General features: G+C 42.9%; 1 long non-coding RNA gene across 1 annotated transcript; it reads left to right on the top strand.

Annotated features, from left to right (window-relative positions):
• Positions 1-11,168: 11,168 nt before the first annotated feature.
• On the top strand, positions 11,169-15,094 carry LOC132534026 (uncharacterized). The gene is made up of 2 exons (XR_009545744.1): positions 11,169-11,454; positions 14,500-15,094. It is a non-coding gene; the product is annotated as an uncharacterized LOC132534026 (long non-coding RNA).
• Positions 15,095-15,355: the final 261 nt, after the last annotated feature.

Genomic DNA, 15,355 nt, shown 5'->3' on the forward strand with positions numbered 1-15,355 from the left:
CCTCTTTCTTTATCATGCAGTCTCTTGAGCTGGTGATAGGGCCTTGGTAAGCTTACCTCCTGGCTGGATCCATCCCACATGAGCCCCATCAGAAACCTATGGAAAAAAGTAAATGTGTAATGTCAGTTGCTGTGAAGGTCTTATGATGATGATCCTTTTCATAGATGTGTGCTTTGAACCCTCCAGTGATGATTTTGCATCAGATATATTTATAAAATGATAAACTTGGTTAATGGTTGTATGATTTAATATGAAATTGACTTTTAATACATACATATTGAATAGATGTACTATCTAGTGTGTTGAAATATTCCAGAATATCTATTTAATTGACTTGAAATATAGAGGGTAATTAGCTAAATTGAATTAACTTAAATTTATGTCTGATTTGACTCTGCTAAAATGCAGAAGATCATTTGATTTATTTAAGTGTATAATTTTGATTTATGAATTTTCAGAAGTTTTTTAAATGCCTATGAAGGTTTTTGAAGGCCTTAGGAAGTCAGGCACATTAAATTTGTGACTAGTCACTTAGAACATTTAGTAACATCTGATTAATTAACTTTATAAATTGTCTTGGAGTGTTTAGGAGCATTTACATCCATAGATTTTTTTTTTAGTGACTTATTTTGCATTGTTTAAGAGATTTTGATTGTAAACAGTGCTTAAATTATTTGGTGGGACTCTTACCCAGTAAGGAAAGAGACAGGCTGGGAGTATGGATTGACCTGCCAATGCTGATGTTCATCGGCTGTATCCCATGATAACCCTGGCTCTATACTCCCAGAGGGATAAAGAATAGGGAAGCTTTCAAGGAGGGCATGAGATATGGAACTCTGGTGGTGTAAAAATTCTGTATGGAATTGTACCCCTTTTATCCTATAGTCTTGTCAATCATTATTAAATCAATAAAAATAGAGAATAGATTAATATGAAAAAAATTTGGGGAAATTTAATTTGTTAGATATTGGACTAAGGGATCATTGACTAGGTGTGCTTGTTTTAATTTTTAATTCAAGCATTGGTAAATGAACAATAAATCTATGATTCTTGGAAATTGCATTTCATGATTTTAGAAAAAACTAAGGTCTAAATTTGCAACACAGAAATTATGTCCAGGGGCCAGGCAGTGACGTACATGGTTAACCACTCACATTACAGTGTGCAAGGACCCAGGTTCAAGCCCCTGGCCCTCACCTTCATAGGGAAAGCTTCACTAGTGGTGAAGCAGGGCTAGAGGTATCTCTCTGTTGCTCTATCTCCCTCTATTAACTTCTCTCTTTGTCTCTAAATATATAAAAACAAACCAACAAACAAAAGTTAATTTCCATAATTGAACATTGCTTATTTAAGCACTATATATATTCTCCAAACTACACCATTTGTTATTTTTTTCCGTAACTCAACTATTTTGTTACCCTGTTCAGATACTGTATTAGCTTGTTCAGCTAGTTGTGCTCTTAGCTCAGCTATATCAAGTTTCAGCTCTCTAATTACCTCAAGATAATTAGTGTTTTTTTTCAGAATCTCATTTGTTGTTTCTTCATTTCTGATGATATTACTTTCAAAAGCTTTCCTCACTTCTATAACTATTGCATCAATTAGTGTTTGGATGTTGTCCTCATTCTTATGTGCTTCTGCTTTATGGGGGTTTTATCTGGGCTTTTGTCCTTGTTCATTTTTCAAATGTTTCTTCTTGCCTTAACCATTGTATATGGTGTGTTATGAGAACCCTCTCTCAGTACTTTTCAATCCACTGATCACACTTGCCTGGATTGACTTACATCTAAATAAGGTACTTAAGAGTTCACAATTGTGAACAATTAATAGTTGTTTCAGCTTTCAGCTCTCTAATAACCATGAGATAATTAGAATTTTCTTCCATATTCTCATTTGTTGTTCCTGCATTTCTGATTACAATTTTTTCAAATTCTTTACTCACTCCTGTTATTATTTCCTTAGCTAATGTTTGGATGTTGAACTCGTTGTTTTGTGCTTCACCCTCTGGAGGACTTTTAGCTGGACTCTTGTCCTGGTTCGAGTCTCCAATATTTTTTCTTGTTGTTTTAACCATTTTATATAAGTTAACAGTTTTTTCAATCCCTAAGTTGGAGTTCAGTGGTGTAAAAGCCTTTTTTTTTTTTCCCCTGTAGGCTATGGGAGCCTGAGGGCTTTTAAACTATCAATAGGCTTCTTGGCTTAATCACTGACTCCTGACCAAGAGATAAAGCAGGGTGTGGCAGAGATACTCCAGTGGTTATGCAAAGAGACTTTCACAGCCCCTCAGCTATGCCACCGAGAGGCATAGGTCTTCTCCTGAGTTTCCCGGTCAGATCTCTGTACCCTGGTGTCCCTCCCTGTTGCTGCTCCAGACTCTGAGGGCAGTAGCAATGGAGACTCAGAGTTGCACTTGGTGAGTCTCTGGGGAGCCTCCTCCTCCCTTCAGCCGTCCCCTTGTTGTGGAGCAGACTGGAGGTGGTGTCTCCACTGACAAACTGTCGAACTAAGCAGCCACTTAATCTCTCCTTAGGCTCCTCTCTCCTCTCTGTCACCAGTCACGTGTGTTTGTACTCACGGGTGATTTACTGGGTTCCTGTGGTCATTCTAGTCCTGTCCTGTTTTGGTCCGGGTGGTCTCCTCTGGTATTCCTAGTTGATCCGGGAGAGGAGAGGAGAGGAGAGGAGAGAAAGCAATCTGCTGCTCGTAGCTCCGCCTCCGGAAGTCCTAATAGTTGTTTCAATGTTATCTCAGTCCCCTAGGTGAAGCACAGTGGCTGTTAAATCTTATGACATTTATCTTCCATGCAGGGTTTGGGAGCTTGAGGGCTTTTTAACTATAAGTAGGTTTTTTTTTTTTTTTTTTTTTAGCTTAATTACTCACTAGGGACCAAGCGATAAAACAGGGTGGAGAGACTCCCACACCCGGAGGGCCCAAAGTCCTGGGCCCAATCCCTGCTCCACCACCAGTCAGATTCAAGCCAAGTAGAGCTCTGTGGCCCGGCGTTTCTGAATAAATCTTGATTTCTGAGGAAATTATTTACCCTTTTCCCTAATTTCTCAGCAGAATGATGTGAACAGTCTCCTACTATATAGCCAAACCTCTGGACCACCGAGAGTGTAGATTTTCTCCTAAGTCACCCCGCCAATTCTCTGCCCACCCCCCCATGCCAGTATAGGGCTTCCCTGCTGCCATTCCATCCCCTGAGGGGCAACAGCAATGGAGACCCACCATTGTAAATTGGTGAGGGTTAGGCGATCTTCTCCTTCCTTCAGCTGTCTTTTTTGTTGATAAAATTCAGGCTAGAGGTGGTGCGTCAACTGGCAGACAGCCAGAGTGTTACTAGATACTCCTGAATAGGTTCGGGCTTTTAGCCCCAGGGGGTCTCTCCTTAAGCCCTTCTTAGTCCACAAGCCACACCGGTTTGCACTCACCCCCGACTTGGAAGGTTCTGGAAGTAATCCTAGTCTTGTCTGTTGTGTTCTCAGCTGCTCCTCTTTGCTATTCCTGATTGTTCAGGGAGAGTGAAACACAGCTGCCACTACTCCAAAGCAACACCTCTGGAAGTCCTGTTCTTTAAAAAAAATATTTTATTTATCTTACTTGAATGAGACCTAGCACGTTATGATTGGGCCCTCCTCAATCGCTATCGAACAGGCCATGGCCGATGCGCCGCTATGTTCCATCGCTGAGGAGCCAGAGACGACCCGAACTGCCCCTGCGGCTACAGACAGACTATGACCCACATAGTTAACGACTGCCACCTCTCCAGATTCAAAGGAGGTCTCGAAACTTTACATCAGGCTCAACCTGACGCTGTTGACTGGCTATGGAAGGGCAAACGCTAGAAGAAGAAGAAGAAGAAGAAGAATGACACACACACACACACAGACAGAGAGACAGAGATACAGAGACCAGAACCTGGGACCTTCAAACCTTAGCCATGAAAGTCTTCTTCATAACCATTATTCGGTGTTCCCAGCCCTAACTTTGTAAAAAAAAAAAAATTAATGACAGTGGCCTGGGAAATGGTGCAGTGGATAAGATCTGGTGGTGGAAATTGTGTGGAGTTGTACCCCTCTAATCCTATGGTTTTGTCAATGTTTCCTTTTTATAAATAAATAATAATAATAAAAAAGATATGGGGCTCTCAAACACAATGTTCTGTGTTGGACTTTAGGCATTAAATGCACTAGTGATGTTTTACTTCTCACTCATAAATACATAAATATTAAACATTTAATGACCTATTATGGGGAACTTCCCATATCAGTAATTAAATGCTGCTCTCCACTCTCCCAAAGATGGCATAATTTACATTCTATGAAAGTCTTCTTTAAATGATATTACAACGAGGGCCAGTAAAGCTGCAAACTCTGTCACAGTCACCAGGAAAGTAGTTGGCATTCTAAAACACCTTAAGACTAAGGGAATCAGGAATATTTAGAGCGTTGGAGACTCTTGAGTGAGAAACATCTGCGTACAGCCTCTGGCTTGGTTTTCTTGTATAAAGTTCCCTGCTTGTTGGTCTGCTCAACGTTTCCTTTTGAGGGGAAAAGAAAATCAGGGGGCCCAACTGGCTTTTGGCTATTTCTTTCTTTCTTTTTTCTTAAATTTGTATTTATAAAAAGGAAACATTGACAAAAACCATAGGATAAGAGGGGTACAACTCCATACAATTTCCACCACCAGATCTCTGTATCCCATCCCCTCCCCTGATAGCTTTCCTATTCTTTATCCCTCTGGGAATATGGACCCCAGGGTCATTATGGGATGCATAAGGTGGAAGGTCTGGCTTCTGTAATTGCTTCCCCACTGAACATGGACATTGACAGGCCAATCCATACTCCCAGCCTGTCTCTCTCGCTCCCTTGTGGGGCAGGATTCTGGGGAAGCAGAGCTCCAGGACATATTGGTGGGGCTGTCTGCCCAGGGAAGTCAGGTTGGCATCATAGTAGCATGTGGAACCTGGGGGCTGAAAAGAGAGTTAACATATAAAACCAAACAAATAGTTGACTAATCATGAACCTAAAGGCTGGAAAAGTTCCTATGAAGAGTTGGGGCAGGTCTCTGTTTTGTAGATAGTTAGTAGGCCTATTTTAGTTGTATTCCAAGAAGCCCATGACTATCCTAGTTTTCCCCCTGCCCCAGATGGAACAGATGCCCACAAGCTGTGGTAACTGGTCTGTAGCAACTGAACATCCAAGCAGATTCACACACTTGCAGTCTGGATATCACCAGGTGTTCCTTCGAGATGCAGAATCTGGTTCCTCTCCAGATCTCCTGCTGAATCAGATCAGCAGATTGCCCAGCTCCCAGGCTGACTCCTGGTGATTCTGCCTCTTATTGTGATGAGAGTATGAGATCACGACTAACTTGCAGCCTGGGTGGATTTTAGCTCCTGTGCCAGTTGGTTGCTATGTCGAGGGACAGAGTGGAGGAGGCTCCTGGTCTAGCTGCAAAAGCTGCTTACAGGGTTCTTTGTGTTGAGGCTGCTCCTGACAGGCGTCGATCTTGATATATGATGGGAATGTCTGGACGTGACCTGGGAGGGTTTATGAGGGGGCAATTATGAAGGCAGTGGGTTGACCCAAAGACAAAGAGCCCCCCCCCCACTCTCCTTTTTTTTATTGTGCTGTTTATTTTATTAAAAAAATTTTATTTATAAAAAGGAAACATTGGTGGTAGTCTGGGAGGTGGTGCAGCGGATAAGGTATTGAACTCTCAAGCATGAGGTCCTGGGTTTGATCCCCGGCAGCACATGTACCTGAGTGATGTCTGGTTCTTTCTCTCTCTCCTTCTATCTTTCTCATTAATAAATAAATAAAATCTTAAAAAAGGAAACATTGACTAAACCATAGGATAAGAGGGGTACAACTCCACACAATTCCTACCACCAGACCTCTGTATCCCTTCCCCTCCCCTGATAGCTTTCTTAGCACTCTGGGAGTATGTTCCCAAGGTCATTGTGGGATGCAGAAGGTTGAGGGTCTGGCTTCTGTAATTGCTTCCCTGCTGATCATGGGTGTGGACAGGTTGATCCATATTCCCAGCCTGTCTCTCTCTTTTCCTAGTGGGGAAGGGTTCTGGGGAAGCGGAGCTCTAAGGCACATTGGTGGGGTTGTCTGTCTAGGGAAGTCTCGTTGGCATCATGCTAGCATCTGGAACCTGGTGGCTGAAAAGAGAGTTAACATACAAAGCCAAACAAATTGTTCAATAATCATGAACTTAAAGTCCAGAATAGTGCAGACGAAGAGTTGCAGGGGGGGTCCTCCATTTTGTAGATAGCTAATAAGCATATTTTAGTTATATTCCAAAGGGCCTGTGGCTATACTAGTTTTTTTTTTTTTTCTTGAGCCTGAAATCTGATATGCACGTGCATCAAGTTATTGTCTGGGGAGATGATGTCATGGCTGGAAAAAGGACCAGAAGACATTCTCCTTCTAACCTGGGTGCAAGTATACCAGACAGAGTCCTGGACTTGGAGGACCTTCTCACTTACATGGGAAAAACTCTCTCTCTTTGTAATTTTTTTTTTTTTAAGAGAAAAGGACACACAGAGAAAGAACAGATTGGGACTGGGGGTGGTGCATATGTTAAGTGCACAAGGACTCAGGTTCAAGTCCCTGTTCCCTATCTGTAGGGGTGGGGTGGGGGGGAGCTTCATGAGTGGTGAATCGAGTACTGTAGGTTTCTCTTCCTCCCTCTTTATCCCCCCTTCCAAATGATTTCTGTTTTATTAAATAAAGAAAAAAAGTTAAAAAACTTGAACATAAAAAAAAAAAAGAGACCTCTGCTCAGCTCTGGCTGATGGCTGTTCTGGGGATTGAATCTGGGACTTCAGAGCCTCAGACATCAAAGTCTTTTTGTATAACCATTATGCTGTCTCCTCAGCCTGAGAAACATTCTTCTTTATGGGACTTTTTTATTCATATGAATGCCCAAGGAGATTTTTTTTTTAAAAGACATTTATATAAGTGAAAGGGAGAGAAAAATCAAACTTAACCAAGCTAGGGACAGCCTCCTGGGTGTCATCTTCAGAAATGAATTATTGTCCTGGAGGCTCAGAGCACAGGAGACCATTTAGGCTTTGGATATCTTAATATCAAGAATCAACTCCATGGAATAAAGGGGACCACCTACATGACCTTGAGCAGCTGGGAGGGAGGAAGGGAGAGAGGGAGGGAGGGAGAGAGACGGGGAGAGAGAGAGAGAGTCACAGACAGAGAGAGAGAGATTGATTCCACACTCCTTTTCCTGCACCCATCCCCAACAATTGCAAATGGACCACCAAATAGTTGAAACTTTCACTGTCATTTCTGAATGGCATTCTTCCATCCATTTCTGGCTTCTGGGGCTGGCGACTCATTTGTGGACAGCATTATTGACCAACAGTGAAGGACACAGGCCTTTTAGGATTGACCTGATCTGCATTTGAACTTGTGACAGATCTTACTTGTTTGTTGATGCTGGCAAGTTTACTTATTTATTTTCATCCCGTCCCCCACCCCAGGACAATTACACTGCTCCTGGCGCAGACTCCTTTTCTCTCCCCGACTCCTTTAAATCTTTATTTATTTGTTGGATAGAAACATCCAGAGACTGAGAGGGAAGGGGGTGATAGAGAGGGAGAGAGGCAGAGAGACACCTGTAGCCCTGCTTCACCACTCGAAAAGCTTTCCTCCTGCAGGTGCGGACTGGGTCCTTGTGCATTGTAACCACTCTACTTTTAGATATAAAATTGAGAGACAGAGAAGGAGAGAGAGGAGAGACACCACAGCAGTGCCCCATTGATCATGAAGCTTCCTCTCTGCTTGGTGCTCAATATGGTGGCTGGTGCAAAACAAAGTGTGAACCCTACTGGCTGAGCTGTGTCCCCCCAACCCCCTCACTTGTCCACTCCCTGCAAATTCTTGAAGCTCACCCAGCTTTGTCTTCCTCGAGTATTTGCCTCCTGGTATTAAAGGTGTTGATGTATTTGCATGTAATTCAGTGGAAAGTAAGGACTCAATACTTGTTCTGACCTCTTTCTCTCTCTTATTTATTTACCATCCTTCCTCCCCCTCCCTTCCTCCCTCTCTCCCTCCTTCCTTCCTTCCTTCCTTCCTTCCTTCCTCCTCCTTTCTTTCTTTCTTTCCCTCCTTTCTCTTTCTTTTTCCTTTCTCTCTCTATTTCTCTCCTTTCTTCCTTTCTTTCTTTCCTCCCTGCAGGTGGGGAATGAGGACTCAAACCCAGGTCTTTGAAAATGGTAATATGTGCACTTAGCTAGGTTCATCACCGCCTGGTCCCCACTTCTTTTTATTTCTAAAGGGGAGCCTGAGGAGGGTACGGGGGAGGAAGGAAGGAAGAAGAAGAAGAAGAGGTGGACATCTGCGAACACACTGATCTATGCAGACCCAGGTGCCATGGCCCTTTGAGTCTGGAGCGTGTAGACACCTGGGTGTTTCTCCTGTTCAGTTGGCTACCCCTCCCCCCAACTCCACGTCAGATGCCCTCAGCCAGTGCCCATCTAACCTCCGGGCCTTTCCACTCAGGAAAGTCTCCTGAATGGATCTTATTTGGCCTTTTCATCTGCACCCCTGGGAACTGGCTCATTTTGGATTATCCTGGGGGGCTGAGCAGGGAGCTGGTGATCCGTGATCCTGGGCACCATGCTGGAGAGGGAATTCTGGTTGGTATGTGAACCCTGGGCCCTGTTGGGGCTCCTGGTACAGGGTTGACACTTTTTATTTGCAGATTCCTTCCCCTGGGGGCCCCTAACTTGAGTTTATTGAGTGTGTGACTCCAGGGAGGAAGCATTGCATAGAAACCCATCAGGTAGATCATCTTCCTAAGGGTTTGAGACAATTAATTTAGTTCCCTTTCATTCTTTAGCTGCTGAGAGGTTGTTAGTGATTTTTCTCACAAGACAAACAATCTCCAGGTCCAATAAGGCTAGCTGATTTGTTTATTTTTTTGACTGTCCAATAAATCACTGGCAACAACAACAACAACAAACAAACGCCTGTATGGGATAGCAAGAGCTTGTGCATATTCATGTGGTCTTATGCAAACCCTTAGTGTTCTGCTCTGCAAGGATTGCTGCCTTTAAGAATTGTTAGTTCCCTACCATCAGGCACCAGGACTTGATAGCTGCCCCCCACCCCACCCCCACCCCCACCTTCATAAGAGTCCTTTAGTTTGGTGCAATACACCAACTCCAGTCCAAGTTCTATTTTGTTTCCCCATTTCTGTTCTTATTTCTCTACTTCTGTCCATGAGTGAGATCATCCCATATTCATCATTTTTCTGGTTTGTCTCACTTAACCGGATTCCTTCAAGCTCCATTCAAGATGAGGTGAAGAAGGTGAAGTCACTATTTTTAATAGCTGAGTAGTATTCCACTGTGTATATAGACCGCAACTTGCTCAGCTACTCGTCTGTTGTTGGACACCTGGGCTGTTTCCAGGTTTTGGCTATTACAAATTGTGCTGCTAAGAACATATGTGTACACAGACTTTTTTGGATGGTTGTGTTGGGTTCCTTAGGATATATCCCCAGGAGAGGAATTGCAGGGTCATAGGGCAGGTCTTTTTAAAAAAGTTTTTTTTTTTATCCTACCCAACTTAAAAAAAAAATCTCATCTTGGTGTTACTTCATGTTGTTGAAATATTAATTCAAAATATGTTCCAGGAAAAAGCCATATGATACTCTGAGCATAGGAGAGGTATATACAGATGGATCAATATCAGCAGACCAATACTGTCTGCTGCTTCATCATCTTCCTGCAACAGGGTTCCTGCCATTGTCCTTCCAGGACTGTGATCCTGCTTGGAGCCTGTCACTGAATCCTAAATAGATGACTATAACCTGGCTTCAGAAAGTTCCTTTTGAAAAAAAAAAAACAACTACTATAGTCATAGACCCTTGGGAATATAACTAAAATAGGCCTACTAGCTATCTACATAATGGAGACCCCCCCCCTTCCCCCACAACTCTTCATCTGCACTATTCCAGCCTTTAGGTTCATGATTGTTCAACAATTTATTTGGCTTTGTATGTTAACTCTCTTTTCAGCCACCAGGTTCCAGATGCTACCATGATGCCAATCAGACTTCCCTGGACAGACAATCCCACCAATGTGCCTTAGAGCTCCGCTTCCCCAGAGCCCTTCCCCATTAGGGAAAGAGAGAGACAGGCTGGGAGTATGGATTGACTTGTTCAGTGGGGAAGCAATTACAGAAGCCAGACCTTCCACCTTCTGTATCCCACAATGATCTTGGGTCCGTACTCCCAGAGGGATAAAGAATAGGAAAGCTATCAGGGGAGGGGAAGGGATACAGAGTTCTGGTGGTGGGAATTGTCTTATCCTATGGTTTTGTCAATGTTTCCTTTTTATAAATAAAAAATAAAAAAAAAAAAGAAAGTTCCTTTTCTCCTTGGGTACGCTCTACCTGTATTCCTGTTTGTTTATTTATTTATGTTTTTTGTTTTATTAATGTCACAGAATTCTCACAGTCTGGAATTCTACTTCTTTCTTTCTTTTATAAATCTTTTCTTCATTTATTATTGGATAGAGACAGAAATTGAGGGGAGAAGGAGGTAGAAAGGGAAAGACAGAGAGACCACCTAGGGCCCTGCTTCACCATTCATAAAGCTTTACTCCTGCAGGTGGGGACCAGGGCCTTGAACCCAGGTCCTTGGGTACTGTAATGTGTGTGCTTAACCAGGTATGCCACTGCTTGACCCCTATATTCCTCTGTTTTATTATTCACATCTGACCCAGAACCATATGAATCACTTTCGGGACGTTATTCACACTGCCTGCTTTGGGAATGCCACCTCTTGGAGCACTCCAAGAATACTAATGGCTTGTCTTGGTTTAACATAGTTATTATCACAGTCTTCAGTGCTTCTCAGTGTGCCTTATGTTATTTTTTGAATTAAATTATTATTATTATTATTATTACCTTGCAGATTCTGTTCCTGAGTCTGTCTCCTACCAACTGAGAGATTCCCACCTCCTTCTCCCTGTGAATCTCAGTGGCTTCAGTTCCTGTTTCTATCTGGCCAGGGGGTGTCTGAGTCACACCAGAGTGGCCTCCTGTGAGGTGACAACTTGTCATTTTCACTCTCTTGAGCATCAGGTCACACCTTTTTCTGATGGAGGGGCCTGCACAGGGCAGCTGTATGGCTTCAGAATAATTCTCTATAGAAAATCAGAGAAACTAAGTATAGCACCAAGGAGCTTGTGAGGAAGGAAGTTGCAAAAATGTGACATGAATATTTATCGGGCGGCATGACAGGACCAAGCAGCAGCACCTCTTTTTGAAGCGGGATGAGGTGGTTTCCCGAAGCACTCAATATTCATGAGGTCTGAAACTGGCCCCCTTGGGTGATGCCCATCTTTCATCACACTGGTTTGCTGCCTACGGCCTGCAGATGAAACAGAATGGTTGCTTTGCAAGTAAGTCACTGGTGAGTGATGCGTGTTCCTGCATCTTTCTGATCAAACAGCTGTGGGCTCGCGCCATGCTTTTCATTATCTTCAACTCATTGTTTATAGGACCATCGATGTCCTCCCTCTTTTCTGGGGGGGGAAGTTTTGGTGAGCCTTTTTTTTTTAGATGTCAGAAATGTTTCATTCCTACACGGGCTGGTGGGATAAACTATTCTTAGGAGTGGAGTCCTGAGTGCAGCGAACAGACCCATATCAATATTTTTGATGGTATTTGAAAGAAGTTCTAATCATTGGCATGAGTGGGCAGTGTCCACAACTGTGTGCTAGTAATGACATTACGATCTCTCTTTATGTAGAACTAAAATTTCTCTAACATCTCTGTGTCCTGGTAAGATTAGAAAACAATATCCCTGGAGATTTGGTGGCGGGAATTGTGTGGAGTTGTACCCACCCCCAATGCTATGATTTTGTTAATGTCTCCTTTCTTAAATAAATAAATTAATTAAAAAAAGAAAATTAATAGTACATGGGAAGCACAATTATGCAAAAACAAAACAAAACAAAAAAAAGAAAACAATATCCCTAAGAATGCTGTTTATTCTGTCTTTTTTGGATGTTTTTAAACAATTCTTCACAAATTCTCCTGATTCTTTCATTTATTTATTTATTTTTTGTGGCAGTATAATAACATATCATTTTTTGCCATCTAGGAAAACAGTCTTTTGAATGTCACTCAGTCTAGGTCTTCATCAGGATGGCTCTAAGTCAGCAAGTAAAACCCCAGTGGAGATTGCGATGAAAGACTATATGGTATTAGACAGGAAGTCTGTGACTGAAGTACCACATTAAAATATTCTGACTAGGGGCTGAGTGGTAGCACAGCAGGTTAAGCACACATGGTGCAAAGTGCAAGGACCATCTCAAGGATCCAGGTTTGAGCCCCTGGCTCCCCACCTGCAAGGAGGTCGCCTTACAAGCTGTGAAGCAGGTAAGCAGGTGTCTGTCTTTTCTCTCCCCCCTCTCTATCTACCCCTCCTCTCTCCATTTCTCTCTGTTCTATCCAACAACAACAATAGCAAGAGCAACAACAACAAAATAGAAAAAATGGCCACCAGGAGCAGTGTATTTGTAGTGCAGGCATAGAGCCCCAGAAATAATCAAGGAGGCAAAAAAAAATTCTGACCAGAGGGTGAAGAATTCTTTCAGTTTCATGCAACGGACTGAAGGAGCTGCAGTGACAAGATGAAGAATTTCTTTGGCAATCAGGGCATATGTACATAAACTTGGTTTATCAGCTACTCTTGGTAATTTGTAGGAGGGAGAGCGGAAGTGAGGATTAGACCGGAAATTAAAGGTCATGCAAAGGGTGATGAGAATATTGACTGTAGAATCAGAGCTGGGAAAGGAAGGAGTAGAGGCCATATAAATATGGAGGGGTCAGTGGCTTCTAGGTCTCACTGAGTAACTTGAATTAGGGTAGGAGAACCCATAGGCAGGAAAGATGGGAAGTGCAGGATCATAGGCTAGGTCCATTTATAGCCTTCTGAGAGTTCCTTGGACTGTTCTCTACAGAGGTTGGACCAATTGACATTCCCACCAGCAGTGTAGGAGGGTTCTTTGACCCCACACCCTCTCCAGCATTTGCTGCTTAAATCTACCTTTATTTACAATTTTTTATTATATCTATTTATTTTCCCTTTTGTTGCCCTTGTTTTTATTGTTGCTATTGTTATTGATGTTGTCGTTGTTGGATACGACAGAGAGAAATGGAGGGGGGGAAGATAGAGAGGGGGAGATAAAGACAGACACCTGCAGACCTGTTTCACTGCCTGTGAATCAACTCCCCTGCAGATGGGGAGCTGGGGGATGGGGCTTGAACCTGGATCCTCATGCCAGTCCTTGTGCGTTATAGCATGTGCACTCAACCAAGTGCACTACCACCTGGCCCCTAGTTTTATTCAATTTTGTTGGTTTGTTCGTTTTATTTCTTTTCCACATATGAGTAAAGGAATGGAATTTTTCTTTCTCTGACTTTTCTCACTTAGAGGCCTTATCTTATTATACTAACAGTAGCAATACCTAGCTACTGTTTTTTTCTTCCTTCCTTCCTTTCTTTCTTTCTTTCTTTCTTTCTTTCTTTCTTTCTTTCTTTCTTTCTTTCTTTCTCTGCATCTACCCTCTCCACAAGAATGTAGCTTCCTTGAAGGTATGATGGAGAGTGAGATAAGCCAGAAAGAGAAGGATGAACACCGAATGATCTCACTGATAGGTGAAACTGAAGAACTGAGGGCAGAGAGGGGAACACTGGGTGAAACCTGGATTAGGTCTGGTCTATTGCAGCAAAGCCAAGGGCTCTGGGGCAGAAGGAGGAGGAGATGAGAGAGAGTTGGGGACATGGGGTAAAATAGTGGAGGACAAACATTATTGGTGGAAGTTGTGTCCAGGCACCTATCACCAGGAGATAAGAAACTATATCCATGTGATAAGAACTGTTGTGTGATTCATTATTTCCCTAGTAAAAATCATTCAGAAAATACATAAAAATGACTATCAGATGGTTTCACTCATTTGTGAAATATAGCTACGAACTTCCAAACATACACACACACACACACACACACACACACACACACACACACACACACACAGACACACAGAGCCAAACCATCTCTAAGACTTTGGGGGAACTATGGAGATTATCTGGGGTGGAAGGTGGGGGTGGCGAGAGGGGACGCAGAACTGTGGTGGTGGATTCAGTGTGTAAGTATCTCTCTGTAACCTTATAATCTTGTAAAGAGTTATTGAATCACCAATAAAAAATAAAACAGGAAAAAGAATGTCGGTTTCATGAGAAGGGTCATCTCAGTGACATGTTTCCAACAATGGAACATACCAGGACGGAACACTATATATTCAGTGTGTGATAGATAGTGAGGAAAAAGGGAAAGCTGTCTAACTGAATGTGTGTGTAGAAGCTATGAATAAAGTCAAAACGGTAGCAATGGTTACAGTAGGGATGAGATTTTAGACCCTTTTATATGCTTGGATTTTTTTTCCCCCAGTTGTCACAAATACACTCTACCCATTTAACCACCCAATTCCTCAGCTCCGACAACAAATAGAAAGGAAACCAAAAGACCACCTGACGTCAGTGAGGGGGAAGGAGGTGACTGCTGGAAGCTTGAAGCAGATGACTGGCAAAACCTGCTCTGAAGCCAGGTGAATTTCTGAAATGAAGGCAACCAATCTCATCAGCACCAAAGACGAAGGCTCTAGGCCCACAGGGGGAAAAATAAAAAGGAAAAAGGAAGGCTCACATCGGTAGCTGAGACAGTGTTAATATCACATCACCCACCAGGAAGGCCTGTCCATGAGTTTGCAGACAAAGCACAGGCCTGGAGATGGTAAGAGCAGCGTGAAGTTGCCATAGAAGATTTCCATTTTCTCACCGGAAGTGAAATGAACGAAGCCTTCACTGGGCCAAGGGAGAGCAACAGTAAATGGGTTAATGAAAAAAACACAGCCTCCTGGGACAAACAATGAGACTGTTCCACAGGGAAAAGGGAGCATATTGTGCAAAATTGGGAGAAATTTTAAGTAAACGGCCTTGCTGTCCGAGTTTGGTTTTGGGTTACAAAGGATTAATGTACCTTTGAATGAAGTGTGTTGTCTTCCTTTGGTATTTGTCAGCCCTACTGGGAGTTAATTTGTTCCTAAAACAGTCCAGTTTTTTCTTTTTTTGGGGGGGGGCAGGGCGGGTGGTTTCACCTAGCAGAGTGAATGGGCTTCTGTTTTTCAAGGTTGCACATTTTTCTGCCTTTCGTCTAGGCAGAGATAAGAGCTCCAGGGCCACGAACACAATAGGCTATTCTTGTCCCTCCGCTGTGACTGGGCAGCCTCTGTTCTTGACCCCACACC

This window comes from Erinaceus europaeus, chromosome 17, assembly GCF_950295315.1.
Source record: "Erinaceus europaeus chromosome 17, mEriEur2.1, whole genome shotgun sequence".
Classification (NCBI taxonomy): domain Eukaryota; kingdom Metazoa; phylum Chordata; class Mammalia; order Eulipotyphla; family Erinaceidae; genus Erinaceus; species Erinaceus europaeus.